Here is a 24748-nt window from a genome sequence, read left to right on the forward strand (position 1 = left end):
CTATCCTAGGGCTGTCATAAGCTAACTGATGATCGGATGGAAAGGATGAATCAGAGCCTGGTGCAGTATTTAATCTGCATTGGATAGTTCTGTTACATCCGGAATACTAAGGATAGAGTAATTCAGAGCAGACTTGTGTGCCTGTATAGCGTGCAACAATCCATTTTGCCAGATGTCGTTCCTCCATAGGAATAGTTTTGTCCGTCTTGCGTATACTTGAAAATACTTGCAATATGACTATGGGGAACTCTAAAAAAGTTATGAAATCTTTGAAGTGATTAGAGGGCATTTCAACAAGGTTGTCCCTCTCTCTTTCTCCCTGTGAAAGGCACTGGCAAAGTTGGCTTGCGCAAAGGTCTTAACCCACCGTTCACTTAACACAAGGAAAACGTGTAGAGGTGCAGAGGGCATGTCCCATGCAATAGAACTTCCTGCATTGGGTAAGACTTCCACTATCCACAATAGGACAGCATGATAGTCAATTCCAGCAAGTCCACCAAGGCAGCTGATCCAGCCATTCTTTTGCCCCCTATTCCTGAAGCGTGCGATCATGGTTAGTCCCTGGACTGTATGAGAATCGGGTACTTTTTTTAACCAAGGGTACGGGGATGTATGCCATACAGAATATGTGTGTGTGTGTGTGTGTGTATGTGTGTGTGATTGAGGAGAGAGCGAGAAAAAGAGACAGAGAGAGAGAGAGAGAGAGAGAAAGTGGGAGATTGAAGCTATTTCTGAGACTGCCGATGAGACTGCTTTTGCGTGAGTCTATGGCCCTCATTACAACTCAGGCGTTAAGGATTAACGCCACCGTTAACCCTTAACGCCTGATTCCCACCTTAACGCCTGCTTTTTGCAGGCGTTAAGTTCCATGGTGCTAAGGCACCTTGGTGCTAATTACGGCACCGTAATTTACGGTGCCGTAATTAGCACCTTCCCCACTCCCATTATGCCCTATGGGGCAAAAATGGGAATGGGGAAGGGAAAATGGGAAATGGGGATTTACCGCCCCACTCACCTTGGAATGGGGCGGTAAATCCGGCATCCACCATGGTGTAAACGGAGTTTACACTATGGTGGCAAAGTTGGTGCACTTAGCACCTCAGTTGTAATGGGGGCCTATGTGTTGGTTGTCAAAATATGTTTTGGTCAATATCAACTAACATATCAGTTGAATATCATTAAAAAAATAGGGCCCTTATTACGAGGAAGCCGTAGAAGGTTAACGTAACTATTAGAGCTGCCGGTGCCGTTAACCCTCTACTGCCTCATTACGAGGTCTGATCGCGGGTCCCACTAAGGACGTAGGGTAAAACCAGGCGTCCTTAGCGGGACCCGCTAGTAGACCAGGATGCTAACAAGGGGCCCGTCATTAACGGTCCCATTGTTAGCATCCTCCTCATTCCCATTGAGCCTTATGGGGGCTCAAATGGGAATAGGGATGTACTGGATCTGAGTCCCGGGAAAGGGAACTACCGGGCCCTCCAAAGTCGTAATGGCCTGGTATTTCCCCATTCCAGGAACCCGGACCAGGTACCCGGTATGGCGGTAGCCATGCCGCTAAAAGCGGCATGGCTACCTCCATACTCGTAACGAGGCCCATAGACATTGTCAAATACATGAAAGTGTGAAAAACAAACTCAGAGTTTATGAAGAACAGGCGAATGCTCTTGTGCCGTATTAACAAGAGACGCGTCTTTAAAGGCAGCATTGGTTTGACATTGTTCATGGTGAAAAGTCAAAAGGACTGAAATCTTTCCCCAGCTCATTTCTGTGATTACCAAATTAATATTCTGATTAAACGGTATGGTGGGGGAATTACATTCACCCATGTGCATTGCAGTGTTTCCATTCTAGGGACACAGCCCCATTGTCAAAGCGATTCTAATTGAGCAATTTATATATGGGGATATCAAAGGTAACTTAGTGACTGATTATGAGTGGGGCTGATTGATTTATGGATTACCACGTACCCCCTTCTCTTGTGGTATTTCTGATAATCTGATCTAATAGATGCCGGGTGGGCACCACTAGTCCAATCAAAACATTACAAGTGATAACTTAAGCTCTTTTTGGTGCAAGGCAATCGAAACACTGAGCGCTTGTTTCCAGGAACAATCAGTGCATGTGCCCCATTTACCCCTGCCCCACCTCAATCCTCAAAGAAATATTTGCATCCACCTGCACAGATGAGTACGCAAGAACCATCATAAATGACTCCCTCTCCTCGGAAATTTTCCCAGACGCCTTCAAAACTGCACATGTCAAGCCTCTTCTAAAAACTAACCTTCCCTCCACCCCAAAAACTACTGCCCCATCTCAAACACCAGGTTCCTTGCTAAACTCATCGATCGAACCACATACTCCGAAGTAAATGCCTTTGTCGAATCCAACAATCTCCTAGACCCTGCACAATCAGGCTTCAGACCATGACACAGAACCGAAACCACTTTGACCTCAATCTGGGATGACCTTAATATCACTGCAGACTCTGTGGGATGTGCTACACTAATGCTTCTAGACCTCTCTGCCGCCTTTGATACAATCAACCATTCAATGCTCCTCGACCGCCTCCACTCCCTAGGAATCTGTGGAAACGCTTTCAAATGGATAGCATCCTTGCTCAAAAATAGGAAACAAATAACCCTCCCCTTCACCTTTGCTTCTGCCGCCCGACCATTCAATACTGGAGTTCCGCAAGGAGCGTGCCTATCAGCCCTCCTGTTCAACCTCTGTATGTCCATCCTCCCAGGAATAATCCGCCCGCACAATATCCTGTGCTATAACTACACTGATGACAACCAAATAATCCTAAAACTCCTCAACTCAAATTCCAACTGTCAGCCCGACCTCGCAGCCTGCCTCCTTGACATTTACCGTTGGATGACTACAAACCACCTCCTCCTAAACCCCACTAAAACCAAAATCATGGTGTGCGGCAATACTGACCTTCTCCCCCACCCTCTACCATGGCCCACATCCATGGGTAATCCGCCCACCACCTCCACCACAGTAAAAAACCTTGGATGCACTCTCGACTCTGATCTTACCCTCTCTCGCCAAATCAACAACGTCTCAAAGTCCTGCCATTACCACCTCAAAATTCTTAGACACATTTTTCCGGACCTCTCCTTTCCCGCTGTCCAATCTATTGTAATGTCGAGAATGGACTATGCCAACTCCCTCTACCTCCGGGTCCAAAGCATACCACCTCATTAAATTACAAAGAGCACAAAACACTGCTGCAAAAATGCATCTACCACTTGGCCCAAGAGACCACACCTCTCCAACTCTCAGAACTCTCCACTGGCTCCCAGTTGGACAAAGGGTGACTTTCAAAACCATATGCATCTCCCACCGAGCCGTGCATAAAACCGGCCCTTTATACCTACAGGACAAGCTAAAACCCTACCACCCACCGCGCACTCTAAAATCAAGCTCTGCCCTCCTCTTAGTGATACCAAACACCAACTCAATCAGGTTAAGAGGATCCTCATTCTCAGCCTTGGCCCCCACTCTATGGAACTCGCTTACACCCCACATTCGACACACCAAAGACTACCTGTCTTTCTGCAAATTACTGAAAATGTGGCTCTTCCCATAAAGAATCGACGCTTAGAGAAAATGGAATGAATAACCACAATAAACAAATCCAGGGCTGTTTGAACAAAGAAAATAACAGAGTCAATGGAACGGATAGAGAGACTAAAACAGATAGTGCAACTAAAACAGATAGAGCGAGTGAAACGGATAGAGTAAGTGAAATGGATTGAATAAATGGAATAGATAGAGTAGATGGAACGGATTGAGTAGATGGAACGGATCGAGTAGATGAAACGGATCAAGTGGATAGAATGGATAAAGCGGATGGAACCGTTAGAGTAGATGCAACGGTTAGAGTGGATGGAACTGATAGAGTGGATGGAACTGATCGAGCGGATGTAACCGATCGAGTGGATGGAACGGATGGAACGGATGGAACGGATGGAAAGGATGGAGTGGATGGAAAGGATGGAGTAGATGTAACGGATGGAGTGGATGGAGTGAATGGAACAGATGGAACGGATGGAGTAGATGGAACAGGTGGAATGGGTGGAATGGATGGGTGGAAGGAATGAATCATAAGGATGGAGAAGATGGAATGCATAGAACGGATGGAACACATGCAAGGATGAAAATAGATGGGTGGATGGAACATATTGAGTGGATGGAAAAAATGGAATGCATGGAGCAGATGGAACGGGCTGAATGGATGGAACAGTTAGAGTGGATAGAACAGATAGAATGGATAGAACAGACAGAATAGATGGAATGAAAGGAGTGGTGGACTGAATGGACTGAATGGAGAGGATAGAACAGATGAGAGGGATGGAACGGACAAGAGGAATGGAACGGACAAGAGGAATGGAATGGATGGAGTGGATGGAACTGATGGAGTGGATGGAACAAATGGAATGGATAAGACCGATGGAGTGGATGGAACGGATAGAACAGACGGAATGGATGGAAGGTAGGGAACGCATAGAGCAGATGGAACAAACTGAATGGATGCAACAAACAGAGTGGATGGAACAGATAGAGTAGCTGGAACGGATAAGGTGGTGGAATGGATGAGTGGGATGGAACAGATGAAATGGATGGAACGGCTGTATTAGATAGAATGGATAAAATGAATGGAACGGATGGAGTGCATGGAACAGACAAATGGATAGAAAGGATGGAATGGATAGAATGGATGGAGTGGACAGAATGGATAGAGTGGATGGAACGGATGTAATAGATAGAACCGATGTAATGGGTGAAACAGATGTAATAGATAGAACTGATGAAACAGATAGAGCGGATGGAACATATTAGTCGATGGAACAGATGAGTCAATAGAACGAATGGAGTTGGTGGAACGGATGGAGTGGATGGAGTGGATGGAGTGGATAGAACAGATTGAGTGGATGGGGTGGATGGAGTTGTCAGAACAAATAAAGTGGATGGAACGGATGAAGTAGATCGAACCGACAGAGTGAACATAGAGGATGTATATGTCCTATACATGCTATGTACCCATATCCCCATGTTATCTTTATCCCATGTTTACCCCTATTCATCCTGTCACTTTATATACATATGCCGCTTTGTACACCCCCCTCTCCAGCTCTTGTGCATGGTCGCAGGCGCTTTACTGATAACCACCTTATCACACTACTACGCGTACTCTCTCCTATACACCATCATTCAACTAGAACACAGCTATTCCATGATAAGTTCAGGCTAGCTGTTCTCATACTAACATCACACCACGAACACCTCATCATCCTAATAAGACACAGCTAGCTGAGCACATTCTGGCTAGTTTAGGCGTCTCCTCAGGCCTAACGCAGCCAGAACTCAGTCTAGGTGTCCAACCTCCTGACTGAAAATATCCAACTGATTTCCTCAGCACCACACCTACCGCTAAGAAGCACCTATCAGGCAACAACCACACCAGCTGCACACATATCCGGTGCGCCCACACACCATATAACACTCTCTCTCTCTACTGACTTGAACTGCAGTTCCTGAAGGCGTTGAACCTACCAGTGCTTTGAGGTAATACCAATGACATATAAGGCACTAAATAAATGGCAAGTAACATAACAAGTAACATGACATAACATATATTGACTGAGTCGTGCACATGTATTTGTGAACTCATTTTATGCTTCTAACCTTCTCTTTTTTTTATAATAAGTGAACCTTTACAAAAAATACTCATACTTTGACTGAAATGTGCAATGATTCAAATGCAAGTGGAAGAAGCAGCACACATCTTCTCTACATATTTTAGTGTAAAGAGCCCTTTTCAGGAGATCAAGGCGCTATAAGGCCATTTTACTCCCGTACTTTGCTGCCTAGCCAATCACATGCTGGCATTTAGTCATGCGCGGGATTCATCTTCTCGTCTTCTTCGCGTAAGGTGCGCACTACACGCTGTCTGAACATCTGCTGAGTTAGGAATTTGCCAGTGGCACAGGTGGTGTTTGTGGAATCTCTTAGGAGGTGTTTCAGAAATGCCACCTCTTCCACTGGCAACCATACAATAAGTGTTTATATTAATGATCTTGACTGTAAGAGTGGAAATTGACCATGTACAGCAGTCTTCATACTACTCCTGTACATGTGTTAAGGTACAAAATGATCAATTCTGACACATGTATTTATTAGATGGGCAGAGTGGTAATAGAGAGGCATCAGAGATGCCCACTCTTTCACTAGCCTTACCACGGCCCATTCTCAGATGTATTTGTATGTTATTGCATCCATACAGTAAAATAAAGCTAAGAACACAATTGGGGTCAACTCGCTGTCTCATATGTATTCTCATACAAAGTCTCATCTGCCATGCCACAAACAGCTTCAATCTCCTTCTCCCTTCTCTCAATCTCTCCAACACACACACACATACAACATCCTTGCCATCACGTCTGAGGTCAATGTTAACATCCCATAGCGCTATTCATGTGGAATACCACCAGCGGTATTTGGAGAACTCCGAATTAGAATAATTTAAATTATACACACTGAGAATCCATTTTGTGGGAGCCTTTTTACATTACATTAAAAGACTAACGCAGTGAAAGCATTGTCATGAGACAACGCTTTCATGTTTTTTCAGAACTTGTTCACACAGTTAGTCACTAAATAATGTATGACAGAAACACCTCAGGCCTCTCTTCGTCTTCAGCCGTAGAACAGGACATCATCCGAAACAAAGGTTTTTCACTCAACACATCTGTATTCTACATTCTCTGCTTCTGCACAGACCTGTGACCATGCGACCGGAAACCGGGGTTCCGCATCAATGACCTTGATTCAAATCCCCATAAATCAGCAAGCCCAGGCAGACCAAGCAATTGTTTGCTGATCTGACCAGTGGGAGGTGAGTGTCCAAAATGATGTGGACAGTCCCAAGGAGGAGAAGAGATCATTCAGTCACCATAGCTACTGGAGGGATAGAGGTTCAGCTTGCCATGCAGAAATTAACCTGCATCTGACCCTTGGGAGAGTAAACTCTCAAAAAGCCACTTATATACCAAATCAAGAACAGAAATATACTAGCTTCTCTGAAAGCTTTTTAAACCCATTTTACCCCAAATAATTGCTATTGGCTTGGAGCGCAATGTAAGCTCAGGCGGAGTGCACTTGTGACCAGCCCATTCCAATGGTCCTTGTAAGACGTTTATGTCCCAGTAGAGCGCCCTTTCGGTCACCCTGCTGATAAACAGTCTACACATTGGCTTGAAAAATATATTGCGTATGGATGAAAAGCTACATCCATCATTGCTCCCATTCGTGGAGGGTAGTTGGAGTGTGGAGTGTCATCGGCACAAGAGGACTGCTGTTTTCACCCTGCCATAGTTAGCCATTGTGAGGCCTCCTTTAGCCTGCCTGACCTTGTCCATCACATGGACCTTCTTATAGGAAGGCAGCCCTGGCATTGGCTTACTGTCAAGTGACCCTTGTTACTCCTTGCAGATCTGCATATCTTTCTTGACTAATTGCTCTCATTCTTTGGTGGCAGCTGATCCAAGAGCATCAAATGAAGGCTGCTCCTTCCAGCCATGAAGAGTGTGCCTTGGCGAGACCTCCTCTCTAGTCGCTGATCCTTAACATAGCAGGAATAAAGTGATTGGGACTCCAGCAGACAATAACATTATTTGACAACAACTGATAATAACAAGAAACTATCCACTGCCGGAACCCCAACATTTTTTAAGAGAGGAATACAATGTTTTCGACGAGGATTAATATACGAGGGGCAAAACAACGCAAGACGTTCATACTAGTTGAGCGTGATATGTTGTCAGAGAGGAAACTTGAGTCCTCATTTAGTTTCCAAGATATTCTAATTATGCAAAAGGAAGTTGGTTAAAACCAAGCCTTGTCACAAGCTCCCAGGGATGGGTATTATTGACAGAGGACAAGTAGAATTAATTGCTAAAATATAGTTGTGGAAATGGCAAGAAGGCCCTTTCAGATGCTGTAGAAGCTTCATTATCAAGTTCATGAGTTAGTTGCTTCTTCTTAAATGTGTCGAGAATTAGGTGCTTGTGTATGGAGGCCACTGACAGGAAAAGTGTGACCAAGTTGGAGAAACCCAACACGTACAGTATTTTAGTAATGTATTTAACCGAGCTAGATTTCTGTCTGCGCTCCAAACTAAACAACTCAAGTAGTATGGTATTCAAAATGTGTCAGTCAACAGTACTAATCGAGAGCCATAAAGCTGTTGGGACTGATTTTATTCAATTAAGTAGTGGGATTAGAGCGGTTGTGCTTACTCAGCGCCATTGCTTACACGGGAGCATACTCCGCAGACTCTGTATCATGCATTCCCTCCTGGACTTTGCTTCATAAGTCTTGATGGTTGGTAAAACCTCTCTTCCACCTGGGTTATCGGGAAAGCACAGTAATCCTGCAGTCAGTAGATTGTTTAAGTAAAGTTGTTGTTTTATCAACATGGGCCAGTCAGTTTTTTTTTGTTGATGGAACTTAATATTCAGGTAGTCAAAGGTCCTCACCCGTTTCAGCTTTTCGCTGCCAGTCAAATGGAGGGATTAAGTCATTTGTCCCTATTGTCGACCATGAAAACTGATTTGAAAAAAATGCAGTCTCATGCTGCTGGATTCCATACAATCTGAGTAAGAGTTAACTAATATGTGCACAGCTCTGTATTTTCTGCCACCTAATACTACTATGCTAAACACCAAGCTCCCCAACCCCAAAAAAAGAAGGTCCATCAACACATTTATTTTGGGAGATATATCCTCTCAATACTTGCCCTTTATTCTTCATGCTCCTACCTATCCTACTTTTTCTCCATAGTTTACTCCCACTTTCCATAGCCCCTTTGCTATCCCCATCCCAAGCAAGATTCCTCTTGCATCCCCTATCTCCACATTTTGCTATATTCAAATGGGAATTAAAATAATAATTCTAAATGCAATTGGTAATTAAAATGTAAAAACTAAATTTAAAATTAGATATTATAGGTAAATTAATTTAAAAAAAGGTAGTCATGTTAACTGCTTTTCAGCTAAAATTAAAATACATGACTAGGGCCTTGTTTTACGGAATTTCTAATGTACTTCACTTTATTTAGGGAAAGGAGCATTCATGTGCATGTTTGCTTAAATTGGGCTAAACCACCTTCGGTGTCGACTGGTACCTTTAATCTACTTTTCACAAATGAGTGCTCCTCAGATTTGTTTTATAGGTACCTATTAATTTCAAGTACACTTGCCCTCTGGTAAATAGACCCGATTCGCCTTGTGCTTGACAGCGGCCTCATTTCGCTATGGAGAAGTCTCCAGTATTTTGAGCTGCTAAGTGACAAAGGTGTAGAGGTGGAGCCAAGTACGCCCACCCAAAGCTCCTGCCCCAAGCTGCCTATATGTTGGGAGCCAGAGTGTGAGACACGTGCAGTACCAGTGAAAATACTGATACCAAAGAGAATCTTGGAAGTAAGGTTCCCGTTGAGAAAGCCATACATGCACTCACAAAAATATGATGGCCATTTGAATGAAAACCCAGAGGAAGTGTGAAAACTGAGCAAAAGAGAAGATTGGTGAAGTCACGAAGAAGCAGAGCTGATGCACCCAGAAGAGATGCAGAGACGAGAGAACATAAATATTCTATAGGCTCTAAAGAGTAGGTGTTAAAGATGAGCATCATTTCGGAGCTTGAGATGAAGATGTATATGCTGCAGAAATAATGAAGAAGATATCAAGTCATTTTACAATTGGACAGATGCAGTAACGCAAGTAGACAAAGTATTTTTAAAGGCTGGCTATATAGTCAATAGATTGCTGTGATGCGCCAACATATATGACAACGTATATGCATAGGAAATGTATGGACCTTATATGATTCCACAATGTACTCTAGCAGAGCTGGATCCCGTAAGCACGAAGGCTTTTTCAGAGTGTCGCAGTTCGAAATTGAAAACTGAACCATGGAGGTGAATCAAAGAAAGGCTTGGTTGGCCCAAGACCAGGAGGTTGAGGCCACCTTGGGCCTGAATGTTCGAGCAGTGGTTACAGAACATGTGAAAAGAACAAAACTCTTGTCTCAAGTGAGGAGCGAGAACATTGAAGACGTCAGAAGTTCATCATTTAATAGTATTTTAAATACACAAAGACTCTAAAATGTGGTCTGCAGTCACGTGGCCAGATGAAAATAGACATTGGGTCGAGCTGTAGCGAAACCAAGAAGACAGAGTATGCCTGTACTCCCTCATATTCTCCAGCACAGAGAACATTTCCAAGGCCAAATTCAAAGCCTTAATTGATTAGAAGGCTGCAAGAGTGATGATAGATGACAGGCTAATTGGTGGGAAGCTATGGTTATGACCAGCCCACTAGCACCTGGATGCCAGCCTGCGTGCTCCTTACGTAGGTGGAATATTACAGAGGGGCACGAGGGTGCCAAGCAATTATAGAGGGCCACGTAATAGAGAGCCCTATAGTTTGTATAATCATTGGGATGTTGCATATTTGATGACGTTCATTGAAACCTGCACTTGAGGGGGGCTTAGTTGCCCCACTTGATGTTAGACACCCAATCACCTTCACTGACAAGTATGTAACATATACCCGGATGTTCCCTGTAAGCCTATCACCTTCCCAAGTAGGTATTTGTAGTTTGCAATGTAGTTTGACGTCAATGATGACAGGTTTTTACTATAAATGTTGTATTTTTTATGAAATTTGCTGAGTGTGAAGATCAAGCAAGTTCATTGTACTCCCTCTTTTTCATAATTGATATTCAAACAGATGCACGTTGCCAACTTCCTGAGTCAGTTTGATTATTGATGTTTGAGTATATTCTGCATCTCCATCCATCTCAAAGTATTGCTATCTCGTCTTAAAGGGCTGGGTCGGACACCCCAGTTCACATGGGAGCAGAGAGATGATGGTTAAAAATCCTTTGACCTAGTAAGCTTTGGGGTCCCGGAAATATCAGACTTCCTCCTCCATTTATATGGAGGAACGTGAAGGTCCTTGTAGATAGCGGCCATTAATTTAAATAAAACTTGCATGTACAGGTGGGACGGATCCCTCGTTTCCAAGCAGAATCCCCTCCTGACTTCTACAGGAAGCTGAGCAAACCGAAGTTTGAAGAGGCTAGTTGAGGAGGAGACAATCCCGTGAATGTTGAGTAGACTGAGTGAGGCGGAAAACTGAATTAGCACTGAGTGGGGAAGAGTGATAACGGGGATAGAGTAACGGAGGGTTGGTTGGGGTATTTTATTTGTTGGTTTAAGACGAGAGCATTATGACTTAAGAGGAAGAGTGTCATAGTTTAAGATGAAGAGTGTCATAGTTTAAGACGAAGAGCATCATAGATTAAGGAATATAGACGAGGAGCAATCTATATAATATGCACGGAATCCCACATCAAGGACGTTTCGAATGAGCGTGTCCTAAAGTCCAAATGGACGTACCTGGGATAAAAACTATCAAGGATCTTAAAGAGGACAGCTCATACTCCGATCTGAGTCATTATTAGGGGCAGAAATGGTCACGAGGAGCGTTGACGGAAATATATTTGGGACGGTCATTCTGTCAGTTTGTCTGTTTGTCTGTATATTGAATAGGGTGTATGTGGCAAGGAAATTAAATATTGAAAATAAGAAAGAAATAGACAGGGGTGAAAACATTGAGATTTAAAATGTGATTATGTATTTATTAGTTGACCAATAATGTTAATTGAATAGGTAGCTTGAAGTGAAATGTTATACAGGGGCTTGGAGGTGCATGCTAATATTGTATTAATTTTCGGGAAAACATTTCTTTTTTGTGAAATAACGCAAAAAAGTGATAGTCGATTGTGACTAAGTCATGATGGCGGATGTTACTCTGCTTATACACTTGTGCAGCAATTACCAAAACATGAACCCAAGCTCAAGCAGTACAGTGCAGAATGGGTTAAGGGTATGGCAGATAACATTTTCATGTCATGGCCAAAAGGGGGATCGTTGTCTAAAGCAGTTTTGCAACACATGACGACATACTTGCAGGCAGCATACATGGGAAAAAAACTTACATAAGAGGTTTGGAAAATGTGCCGGGAGGAATGGGAAGACCCGCCTCCTGAAGACTGGATGCTTAACCAGTGTAAAGAGGGGGGTGAAGAACCTATAGCTCACTCTACCACACCTGAAGTAAATCGTGATAGTACGAATGATGCAGGATTATATCCTTTTAGAGTGCTTAAAGCAGCGACAGGGTATAACAACCTAACGTATAAGTTGCATGTATGTAGCAGTGAAGAGAGTCCTGAAAAGACTCCAGAAAGAGATGTGATTCCTAAAGTCCCACAGAACAAGGAGGTAAGTGATCGACCAGGTATGTCTCTAGACATAGGCCCTTATTCACAGAGCCTTTTCCAAAGGGGTTTTGCCATTATAAAACACTTCTGTGAATGAGGCCCATAGAGAGAGAAATACAGAACAAATGGCTGGGCAGTCAGATATTGCTGAAACTTGATGGAAAGAGCATCGAGGAAGTAAGACAAAAGGAAGATCAGGACAGAAAAAGAAAGAGAGAAGCGATTGAAATAGGACTAGGCCAAAAGAAAGAGTAGACAGAGGCGAGAATAGCTGTAACTAGATGAACAGTTGAAAAAAACAGGAAAGAGCAGAAGAGCAAAGGAAGTATGTTAACAGGCAAAGGGCAATCAAAGAATGGCTAGAAAAGAAAAGCGAAGAAGAGGAATAACAGAAGTTAAGAGATAAAAGGATTCAAAGATGCAGAGATGAAGAAGTGCGCAAAGCAAATGAGAGAAGAGAGGTGAAAAGGCAGGAAGAGGAAAGCATAAGGGAGGAAGCAAAGAAACAAAGAGAGTTTGACGAGGAAATAGAACTCAAGAGAAGGCAAAGGGCACGCGACATTGATCGCATAGAGAAAGCGTTAATGGAACCTAAATCCAGTAGTAGCATGGAAGGACATAGAAGAGTTCTTCCCACACATGAACCAATGCCAGTTCTGTCTAGAGCAGATCTAGAGGTTAATTTTGATATAAGAAGCATTGGAGAAGAAATCAATAAGGTTTATCATGAAATGAGGACCAAAAGTAAATTAAATATTAAGGGGAAAACGATCGATTTGACATGCACAGTCACAAGGCAAAGAGAGAGGTTTGTTCAGCCTCGAGTATAGAGCCTTGTCTTTGGACAAGCTGATTCTGAATAGAGATGAAAAAAAGGGAAGCCACACTTGGTGGGGACAAGATATGTCAGACAAAGATAGAGAAACCTTCCGTGGGGAGGAGAGAGTTAATGCATGTGATTCTGAGGGGTGCTCTCCGACAGACAGGGAAGTGAGATGGTCAGATCTGGACCTACCTAAATCGAGCATGCCAGAGTCCCTGGCACTGCCAGATCAACCTAAAGGGCGTTTCCATAGTCTGAGAGGGGACTCACCACCTTATGTGAGCAGATTAAGGTCATTGCCACGAAGAAGACAGTGCAAAACCATTGTCCCTGCTACAAATAGGCAGACGATGGGGGATGAATGTGATTAATGGATCTCACAGTTCCTGTTGTTAGAAAAAGGAGGGGTCAGACCACAGTATATACCATGGCCCCAAATGGATAAGGATAATTTAATGTGTAAACTCCCGAGTCTGATGTCGGGTGCCGGAAAATGGATCTATGAATTAAAGAAAATAACAGGAGGCAACACGCTAGCAATAGGGGACATTAAGGGCCTCATTAGGACCTTGGCACTCCCATAATGAATGGTGCCAGTACGGGACCTGCACCATTCATTACGGGATTCCCTATTACAAGGCCTGCTAGCGGGTCCCGCTTTTCACGTCTGGTCTGACCCTATGGGGCTCAAATGGGAATGGGGATTGATTTTTACCTGGTCCAAGAAAAGGGCAAAAAAATCATTACCGGCGGCAGCCGTGCCCTTAACAAGGGCATGGCTACCACCTGGGTCATAATGAGGCCCAAAGGGTCTTCTAGCAGCTATATTTGGGGAGAGAGTCGATGACATTTGGTCAAGAGCAGGATACGTAGGTGTCACTGCTCAGAACACACCTCATGACGGAGTACCATTTAATAATTGTAGAGTGGCAGTTTGGAAAGCACTTTGAGTACAATATCTGGATACATCAGATATGGGAGCTATAATGGCACATATGATGCAGGAAGGGGAGGGTCTGCTTATTTATATTCAGAATTTCCAAGAGCAGTGGAGCTTGGAAACTCGTGAGCCATGGGGAAAATCTATACCTGTATTCTATCATATAGAATGTCAAGGGCTGCCGGACAAGGTGCAGAGACAGCTCAAGAAAATGGTGGGTATGGAGGCAAAACTATGGCCAGAAATACAGCTGACACCATAATGCATCATTGCCCATTGTTGCAGGAGAAAAATCAAAAGAGAGAAGAGTGTAGGAAGCTTTAGGAGACTAAAGTCATACAGAAAAAACAATCAAAGTATGCTATAAAACGGGCAATGTTAACTAGTGGAGAAGGGTCAGGATCACAAGTAGCAGGTATGTAACTGGTGAATAACTCAAGGCAGTTTGATCAAGGAGGGAATGGATTTATGCCAAATGGTAGAGGAAACTTCAGTAGCAGAGGAGGCCTTCAGAATAATCCAGGGAATGCAGGGAGGGCAAATTAGAAGACTCCCTCCTGTATGTTGGACATGTGGAATGACAGGTCATATAGCACAAATATGTGGAATACAAGGGTTTGTGCAGAATGGGCAGTTCTCAAGAGGGGGGACCACTTAGCTGCCTGCATATAGCTCACAAAGTAGGGATGGGTTTGCCTAAGATCAAACAGTGTATCAAGCACAAGCACTGGAAATGCAACAGGATTCACAACCACATCAAACACCATTGAATCCGCCACAAGGGCAGTCACAGCACGTACCCATGCAGATACAGTAGAGCACAAACACAGGACAGTTATTGACTCCTAGGATAAGCGGTGTCACTGTTGAGGGTGGGAATCCTTTTACGGGCACAGGAATAAGTATGTACCCACAATAGGACAGCTCATTGGGTGACTTGATGTGTTCAGTACTATCTGTAATGCCAAATCCTCCGGAGGAACCAAGGGTTGACATCACGATAGGAGGCAGATCTTTTTGTTTTTTGGTAGACACAGGTGCAACTCGCTCATGTATACGGGAGGGAACATTTTTACTGTCAGGAAATGCCTTGAATGCTCAAGGTTTTACAGGAGCTACAAGTAGAGTTCATTTTACTGAGGTATTGCCAGTCTCTATAGGAGAATACAATATGTCTGTTCCATTGTTGTATTAAAAACAAACACTAGTTAATATACTGGGTCGAGATCTAATGACGAAATTAAACATTACGATTTCTTTTACTGACAAGGCATAGTGTGGTCAACGCCAGGAATACTTTATTTAAATGTGAGGAAATTCATCATGGCATTTACAGAACAAACAGCCATGTGAGGGGTACCGTTAGAACCAGAAGTATTTCTTTATGGGGTATGCATTTTGCTTACATGGTTGCCTGATTTAGTTGCTAAGACTATGAGAATACCTGATAAATATATCTTTAGACCAGAGATTCCCATGGACGAAGAGGGGGGACATATTTTTCCCCTAGAGTTACAAGCAGCTGTGGTGAGAGGGGTCTTGGCTATGCTTATAGGATTTGATGATAAAGGCAGATCATAGAGCACAGTAATTGCTATTGGAGAGAGTTACAGATTAACTGACATCACTAATGAGGACATATTTAAAGAGTACCCATCTGATGATGAAGTAGTGCTCGAAATGAGCATTACATATTGGGTTAGGGCAGAAAGACGTGAGGTTCAACAGGGAATGATGATAGTGAGACAGCGTCCTGCAATTTTTGAGGAAGACATGGCAAAAGTACCAGTTTCATTATGGACTTCAGACCCTTATGACATAGGCCTATTTATGCGGGTTGGAGAAGTTAAGATTAAACTAAAGCCAGGAGCAATTTTACCTCAAGCATGACAGTATTCTTTGTCTCAAGTGCCAGACAAGGGTATTTTTAAGACAATATCCACCATGATGTATCAAGGCATTTTAGTGACGTCAGAGTCACCATTGTGTATCCTGTCAATAAATTAAAGTGGGGTTCGTGGCGTTTAATTCAGGACATGCGCCCAATTAATCAAATTGTAGAGGCTGAGTTTCTTCTAGTTCCTAATCCAGCGACAATTTTATGTATTATCCCTATTGAGGATCTATATTTCACTGTGATTGACTTGAGAAATGCGTTTTTCTCAATCCCATTGCATAAAGATTCCCAAGATCTGATGTCATTTACGTTCAGACAGACTAAGTTGAAAAGCACAAGATTACCCCAGGGGTACTGTGAGTATTCATCGATTTTCAATAGAGTCCTGCAGATGGATTTAAGCAATATTTATTTGCCAAGTGTTGTGCTGCAATATGTAGATCATATTTTGGTCTGCAGCATATCAGAAGAAGAGTGTAGATGTGACTCAGTTCAGCTAATGATTGTTTTAGCTGAGAAAGGATATAAGGTGGACAAGGAAAAATGGCAGTATTGCCAAGAAGAGGTGTTATACATAGGTCAGTTAATTTCACATGAAGGAAAGAAAGTTACACCTGAAAGGGCTGAGGCAATTTTGAAAATAGCAAAACCGCACATGATAAAGCATATGCAGCAATTCTAAAAAAAGCTCAAGCAAATCAGGAAAATCAGGAAAAGATTGGATGGACTGAGGAAATGGAGGAAGGGTTTGATGAGTTAAAAAAAAGGCAATTTGTACAGCTCCAGTTTTAGGGATTCCTAATTATTCTGAGGAAAACTTTTTATTGGAAAAGTCATGACAGCAGTACTCACGCAGAGAAATATGTTGGGCTACAAGCCCTTAGCATATTATAGTGGGATTTTAGACCCAGTAATGAGGGGTCACTTCCCATGCGAACAATCTTTTGCAGCCGCCGCATTCGCCATTGAGAAGTCTGCTAGCATAGTAATGGGGTGTTCTTTGACATTCTTTGTTGAGCATTCATTATTTGCTGTTTTGAAAAAAAAACAATGTTCATTGACTTCTCAAAGAGCTTCTGCTTATGAAGTGGTTCTATCAAATCCAGCGATTAAAATAATCAGATATAAGACAGTGAACCCTGCCATGTTTGTAGCTGAACCACTGGCAGAAGACGAGCATGTACATGATTGCTCAAACTATGAGGAATTCTATGATGAGATTCTGAGAGAGAAAGAAAATTCTTTGGCAGCTGGGGAGATTCTGTTTATTGATGGGTCTTCAAAAATTGATCGAACTGATGGCAAAGATATTCAGGCGCCGCTGTGATAAGGGAATTCAAAGTAATGATAAGTTCATGACTACCGTCTCCCTTTTCAGTACAGGCTGCAGAATTAGTGGCGCTAATTGTCGCGCTCCAGAAACACACAGTCCAGGAAGTAACCATGTACAGTGACTGCGCCTATGTGACATCAACAGTACACGCAGTGCTAGCACAAAGAAAAAGGAAGGGCTACCTCGGAATGGATGGCACACCAGTGCAACGTGCCACTGTAATGGACAGACTCATTAAAGCACTACAACTTCCAGTAGCCATCGCAACAGTTAACTGCACAGTGCACACTAACAGAGCAGACTTTATTTCACTCAGAAACCAAGCTGCAGACCAAGAAGCAAAACAAGTTGCATATTCAGCAGACATTATGAGCTTTGATACGCCTGATGTGAATGAAAAAATTGTGGTGATAATGATTGTAAATGAAAGCTTTAATAACTTATCGAAGGCACAATTAATGGAAATTCATGGTGGAGAACCACAAGATGAGAAATATCTGTGGACATGGAGGGGGTGTTCTTTATCCCTTTCAGAGGCATTTTGATGACAGGAAAACAATGGCAAACTGGTGATGCCTGTGGCCTTGCTAAGGGTGGGTTGGAACAGCTACACTACCTTGCGCATGTCACTAGGGAAAGCATCTCAGCAACTATTGCGGAGGACTGGTTTGTACTGATTTTTACGAACACATTGCTTTTCATGTAGTAAATTGTATCATATGTCAAAAATGTGCTGCTGGGCACACACTGCGAACAGTCAGGCGAGTTATTCCTCAACCAAATTGTCCTTTTCAGCATTTACATATCGACTATGTTGATATGCTGCAGGTTTGTTATATGTGATATAGTTATATGATAATGGTGGTGTGCACCTTTTCTAGGTGGTTCAAGGCTGGTCCCTGCACATACCCAGACACCACTTGCACTGCAAAGTTTTTAGTTAGAGAAGTATTTCCTAGATGGGAAATACATGAGGTATTGACATAAGATAATGGCCCACATTTTGTGAATTAAGTGTTCAAGCAAATTAGTTTATTGCTCAGCATAAAACATACATTTTCTTCTGCTTATCACCCGCAAGCAAATGGATTATGTGAGAGACTCAACGGTCCTCTCAAGGAAAGGATAGCTAAGCTAAAGTTAACTTTGATAAAAAGGATGGCTGCATTGCCTGCCTCTTGCATTATATGCACTGAGGAATCAACCAGTCTCTGACCATCACCTCATGCCCCAAAAACTAGTAATGGGGAGGCAAATGAGACCACCTCTCACTATTTCATCGAGGACTAGAAGTGATGCCCAGACAACAGCAGAATTGTTAGGTGATGAGTTATGTGAGCACTTAACATGTATGACTACAAGTATCTCTGTCATCTCAGATCAACCTAAGTGGACGGGTGTAGGTCTCACAACACAGATAAAGACAATACAACAACCAGACCAAATGAACTATTAGTGCCAAAGTTATTTCACAGAGATCTAATTCTGATCTGGAACTTTGTCCGCAAATGTCTTCAACCCAAATGTAATGGTCATTTTATCGTAGACAACGTCACACCATCTGCAGTGAAGTTCTTAGGGAGACACGCTTTGATATTCCTCAGTGACGTGAAGATGTACACCGGTGAGACCGCTTCACCCCCATCCCATTTGGAAGCAAGCCACGGAGAAGAAGTTCAGCATGTGCATACTAGATTGATGATGTGGAAGAAGGGCACAGAGACTGTCCAGTAGACAGATAAAACGTTCAGTAGACTGTGGTTCGATTGAGACACTCGTTGTAGCTGCTAAGGAAGGAGTGAAAAAGCTATTGTTCTTTAGCCATAGGAGCTTGTTAATATTGTTTGGACTGAGACATATTGAAGTCTTGAAGGGAAAAGAAATGCCAGACCTAGGGTTCATCTTTGATGAATAGAAAAGGGAGCAGTTGCCCGATTACTTTCTCACTGAGTTTCTCTTTGGAGGTGCCCATGGTGGTACCTAATGGCAATGTTCATCGGATCATTCTTGCTTTTTTCCTCTTCATTCTTCATGCATATCCTTCACTGATTGGGAGAACTGTTGACATACACATGGTTTTGCAAGATCCTAAAAATTGTCCAATTGTGAGGATCCTCCAGCTACCTGAGTATAGTACAGCAAGCACAGATGGTCCTGTCTGACGAGGACACACAAACACTGTTTGGAATGGTCTTTTATTTCTTGATTGAAGAGCATCCTTATCTTGTTGAATGACAAACCAATACTCGCGTATTTCTGAGGGATCCTAGAAATCGACCTATGATAAATTGGCTGACACATGAAATTTGCAGGCAGATCTGTTTATTGCCTGACACATCTCATTGAACGCTTGGGTAGGTCTATCGAGTGATGATATTGACAACTTACTGGCCTTGGTCTTTTACTATTCACTGGAAGCACATCCTCATTTGGTTTGGCGAAAAGATGACTCTTTTGTATTCATTCAGAATCCTATCAATCGTCCTGCCAGTTGCTTGTGGAGCGTGTGGAGAAGATCCAGCAGTTGCCAGATAATTGTATGAGATTGTCTGATGAATAATAGTTTTTTCCTTCCTTAAAAGTAATCATAAGCAGTATGGGCAGCAATAATAGCAACAACAATGTGACAAACACAGAGAGAGCGTGCAAGGTGCTATTGTTGTGTAAGATGGACATACTGGCATATAATATATGCATGCACCATGTTCATTGTCATTCTTCATTCCTTTACAGCAGATCCAAACAAGGCAGTAGTTCCTGTATATGTTCCTATGCATCAGATGCACATATTGCTGATCAGAATGTACTATGTATGTATCAAAATAACATTTATTGACTCCAGAATGCGTCCCTGACACCCCCTGTAACTAAGCTCTTCACATGTACTAGCTCCTTAATGCCCTTGGGCTGTTTGCACGCTAAATAAATAAAAATAAATACATAAATAAATAGATTGGCAATTATAAGGCAGCCAAGTCCTTATGTGATTGTCCCTACTCCAGTTATACACATGAAAGTGCCTAGTCCTACGACAAATAGGTCTAAGCTTCGCTTTGGGGGGAAGTCAACTTTGCATATTTTTCATGATTCCTTGATACCTTCATATTATACCAATAGGAAGAGACCTCATGTGACTGTTTCTACACCAGTAGCACATGTAAAGACACCAATTTCACTGACAAATGTCCCTATGATTCTCCCAGTGGGAAGGACTTATGCTGACATATTTCGTGATTTGATTATAAGAGCTCATGAGGCAAGGAAGAGACCAAAAAGAAGTGCAAGGGAGGATGATCATGATTTAAATGACTACCTAGATAGTACCGCACAATTGGGTAACAATATATGGTATCAGCACATTAAAGAGGTAGGCAACAAACCTCAGAGGAGGAATACTATGCATGTGCTCTCCTGCCTTATAGTATGGGGAAGTCTGAGATATTCACAGCCTTTGAAATAGATTTGAAATAGATGTTCAGAAACCACACTGTCTTTCTCACATTGCACTCTGCCGGGCAAGAGGTCAATTCATGGCAGAACAGCCTCTTTAGTATAGGCAACAGAATGGACAGATGCAGACGGAGATGATTTTGTTCAAGACACAAAGACAAGAGCAAGAGCCCACCGCAGAAATCATGTGATACGATCCAAACAGCCTGGAGTGAAAGGAGCTGGAATCAGATGGTAAGTGAACAGAAGACTTTAGAGTGCAGGAAAATCTGTAGAAGAAATTTGAAGAGGAAAAAACAGAGGCCCGATGCAGATTTGGGGATCAGTACTTTCTCCAGATGGATGGGAAGAAGGAGTGGTTATCTGCACAGTGTGGGTAGTAATGGGCCGCTACAAATCAACCATTGACATTGTGGAAAATGCATGCAAGCATTTATGGCCGAAACTTGCTAAACTACTGACATGGGTCGAAGATAAGGCGGGCCCTTGCAGATAGTGCTTTTGGATAGTGCAAAGCTATGTTTCAGAACTAATGGCACAAGAAAACTTGGAGAGAATCAGAATTGGGGTCGAATCTTTCACATGCCAGGAATAAGCATTGGAACAGGAGAGATAATGGATCTCTACTTGGCTTGTGGATCCAGAGCTTATATGAAGCCTACCTAAGGATTGGGGAGGACTATGTTCTACAGTGAATCTCCATGTGTCAAGGATGGCACTCTATTAAGAGTGGCACAGGACACCCAGAAAGGGTTTGGGTGGTTGTGCCAAAATAAAGTGGACAGATAAGTACACACACAGCAGAAAGGAAAGAGAACGAAGAGTAGGCAAGAGTAGCAAGGAAAAAAGGTACAGAATGAATTCCCTCTTGGGGTGTATGCAGATTTAGGAAAAGAGTATTCCACGAACCTTAGGAAATACTCTAGCCTTCTGCACAGTTTGCTATAACAGAGGCCCAAGCTGTTTGCTCATGGTTTGGAACAGCAGCTATGGGTGTCTGTAATGTAGAAACGAGGCAAGGGAAGCGGCAGAGGTTGACTGATGGGAACCAACAGACAAGCTCTGTACAAAAGGGTCTACAAACAGTACAAGAGAAGATACTTACAGACACATCCAGGAAAAGGAGGTTGATAGCAAACTAGCAGAAGGACATGAAGGGAAAGTCGTGTAACAGGATTGGATAGCAGAGGACAGTAAGGAACAAGGTTGAGAGCTCGGAGGAGCAGGAAAGCAATGAGCAAGCCCACATGAGCAGGGCTGTAAGGTAGAGAGCCCAGAGGGAAAGGGCTTAGGGCAGCAGAGTAAAGCAAGCTGCACGGCAAGGAACCCAGAAGGGCCGGGCAGCAAGGAGTGAGCCCTGAGGGGCAGGGCCGCTGACCATAGAAGGTTGCAGAGGACTGTAGAGGGCTGCTAGGCCCAGAACCCAGCGGAAATAGGTAGGTAGTAGGCAGCGGATCGTGATAAGCTGCAAAGTAGGAAGCCCAGAGGACAAGGGCTGTAGGCAGCCGGAGTGAGGCAGGCTGCAGAGCAGGGAGCCCAGAGGACAAGGGCTGTAGGCAGCCGGAGTGAGGCAGGCTGCAGAGCAGGGAGCCCAGAGGACAAGGGCTGAGGCTGAAAAGCAGCAGAGCATGATCAGCTGCAATGTAGAGAGCCTGGCAAGGCAAGGGCGGAGGCTGGAAGGCAGCAGAGCGTGATCGGCTGCAATGTAGAGAGCCCGGCAGGGCAAGGGCGGAGGCTGGAAGGCAGCAGAGCGTGATCGGCTGCAATGTGGAGAGCCCGGGAGGGCAGGGGCGGAGGCTGGAAGGCAGCAGAGCGTGATCAGCTGCAAGGCATGAGCCTGGAAGAGCAGGGCTGAGGCAGGGAGCCCAAAAGGCTAGGGCTGTAGGCAGCAGGGTGTAGCAGACTGCAAGGCAGGACGCCCACCAGGGCAACTGGAACAAAAAGCAGATGAAAGCAGGAAACAGCATACAAAGTTTGTAGCTCGAAGCAAAAAGGTGCCGGAAGGACTCTCAATGCAAGAGACTGAGCTCTCGCAGGCAGCAGCCTTTATACTGCCCAGCCCAGCACAGAGGCAGGCTAATTGGTTGCACCTGGCCCAGCACACCTGCAGACAATCGGCCACCTCCCTCTCTGTTCCTGAGCTGGTGGAAGCAGAGCAAATCCCTAGGGCTTCTGGGGATTGTAGTTCTGATGAAGAAAAATAGGAATAGCCAGGAATAGATGGTTATAGCCAAGTGCATTATGGTAAGTGTAGTTTTCTGGGGAAAATAAAAAAGCACCAAAGTCTTGCAAATGGGAAATAAAGTCCAAATAGTGAATAGCGGTTGATCCATGAGTTTTCTGTAGATAAATGAATAACAATTTGTCCATATTGATCGCCAATGTATGCGCCCATGGCGCAGGCATGACAGTATGCCCCTCTCCAGGCCCCTCTCCAGGCTCCCTGAAGACTGACCAACAGTAAGAAGGTCTGTCACACCTTGAAAGAGTCTTATTCCGAAAAGGCACATCATGAAGCACCAAAAACTGTTTAAGGTTGTAAGGTGGGAGTCTTGAAAGGTGGAGACGGTATCAATGTGCTGAACCTTTGCGGTAGAAATCAGAAAAGACAAAGTCTTTGGAGCACAAAACCCAACAGAGTGTTCATGAACAGAGGAACTGTGAATGTCTGTTGCAGGTTCCATGGCAGAACTTGCTATGAAAGGCAACAGTAAGGTGGTGAAAGGTGGAGCCAGAGGTACATCGGAGTTGGTTGCTTTAGGAAGGTTTTCCAAGGCATCAGACACAGCAATGGCAGAGTCAAGATTTGCCGCAGAAACGTCAGGAGTCACAGTGGCGGGTTCTCCATGATTTGTAGGTATTTCAGAAGCCACCGCAGCAGAGAGATCATGAATGGCTGTGGATAGTTACGATGCTGTAGCAACTGGGAGAGTGGGTTCCATAGAAGAACCAGCGGACAGTGACGCACCTGAGACTGATAGAGTAGAGTCTGGTAGTCTTAGTGCTGCAGAGGCGCCAGCAAGAACCACCGGAGCTGTAGTCCCAAAAGAAAACTTGTTATCTGACTTAGCAACAGGTTCTGTCCTTGTAGGCAGAGAGGAAGGGGGTGCTTCTGCTGCGAAAAGAGTGATGTGAGATGCTGCAACAGTAGCAGATTTAGAATTATTAGCAGGAGAAGCAGCAGAGATTGGGCTAGCAGATGCAGTAACAGGTAATAAGACAGATGTGGGGTCATGATTGGGTAGGCGTTCTGAAGGCTGATCTTCAAAGTCTGGTGTGCTCAAATTACTTGGTGGGTCTGGGGTATAGACTGATGGAAAGGCTGGATTCCAGGCAGGTACTGGGTATTGTTCAGGATTGGAATCATGGTCTAGAGTACCAGAACCTGGGTTACTGTGGTTGGAAAGTGAAAGAGCTGTGTCAGACTTTAGAAGGGATGCATATGCTAAATTTAGGTCTTCCATCTGCTTGGTATAAATCTGTATCCTTTTCTGCGTGGCAATTCCAGGCCTTACCATGTCGATCTCTAAAGACAGTATTTCGGGTGTAGGACATTGTGTCAAAAGGTCTGGAATATTGTGTCCCTTCATAGAATTTTTACTATGTAAATAAACAAAGTCATCATAGAGATCTTCGGTCTTTCTTTTAAGGCGTAGGAGTTTTTCTTGTAGCAGGTATGTATCATTAGCCTGATCTAAAGCTTCAGAATCTGGTGTGGCAGAAAATTCGGTTGTAGCAAAGGGAAGACTGACCTTCAGGTTATTGTGGTTGGTAGATACTGGGGAAGTATTAAGACCACCGATGGTCAGTATTGGTCTTTTGTACCCAGAACTAGGTGAACTAATCTCAGGATACATAATGCTGTGTCCTGTCAAATGAGGGTTTCCAGTAGACTGGGGAGCTTGCCAAGCAGATCTTGAACATATCACTGTAGCAACAGCG

The sequence above is a fragment of the Ambystoma mexicanum genome, chromosome 2p (assembly GCF_040938575.1).
Source record: "Ambystoma mexicanum isolate Mex_15411 chromosome 2p, UKY_AmexF1_1, whole genome shotgun sequence".
Lineage (NCBI taxonomy): Eukaryota > Metazoa > Chordata > Amphibia > Caudata > Ambystomatidae > Ambystoma > Ambystoma mexicanum.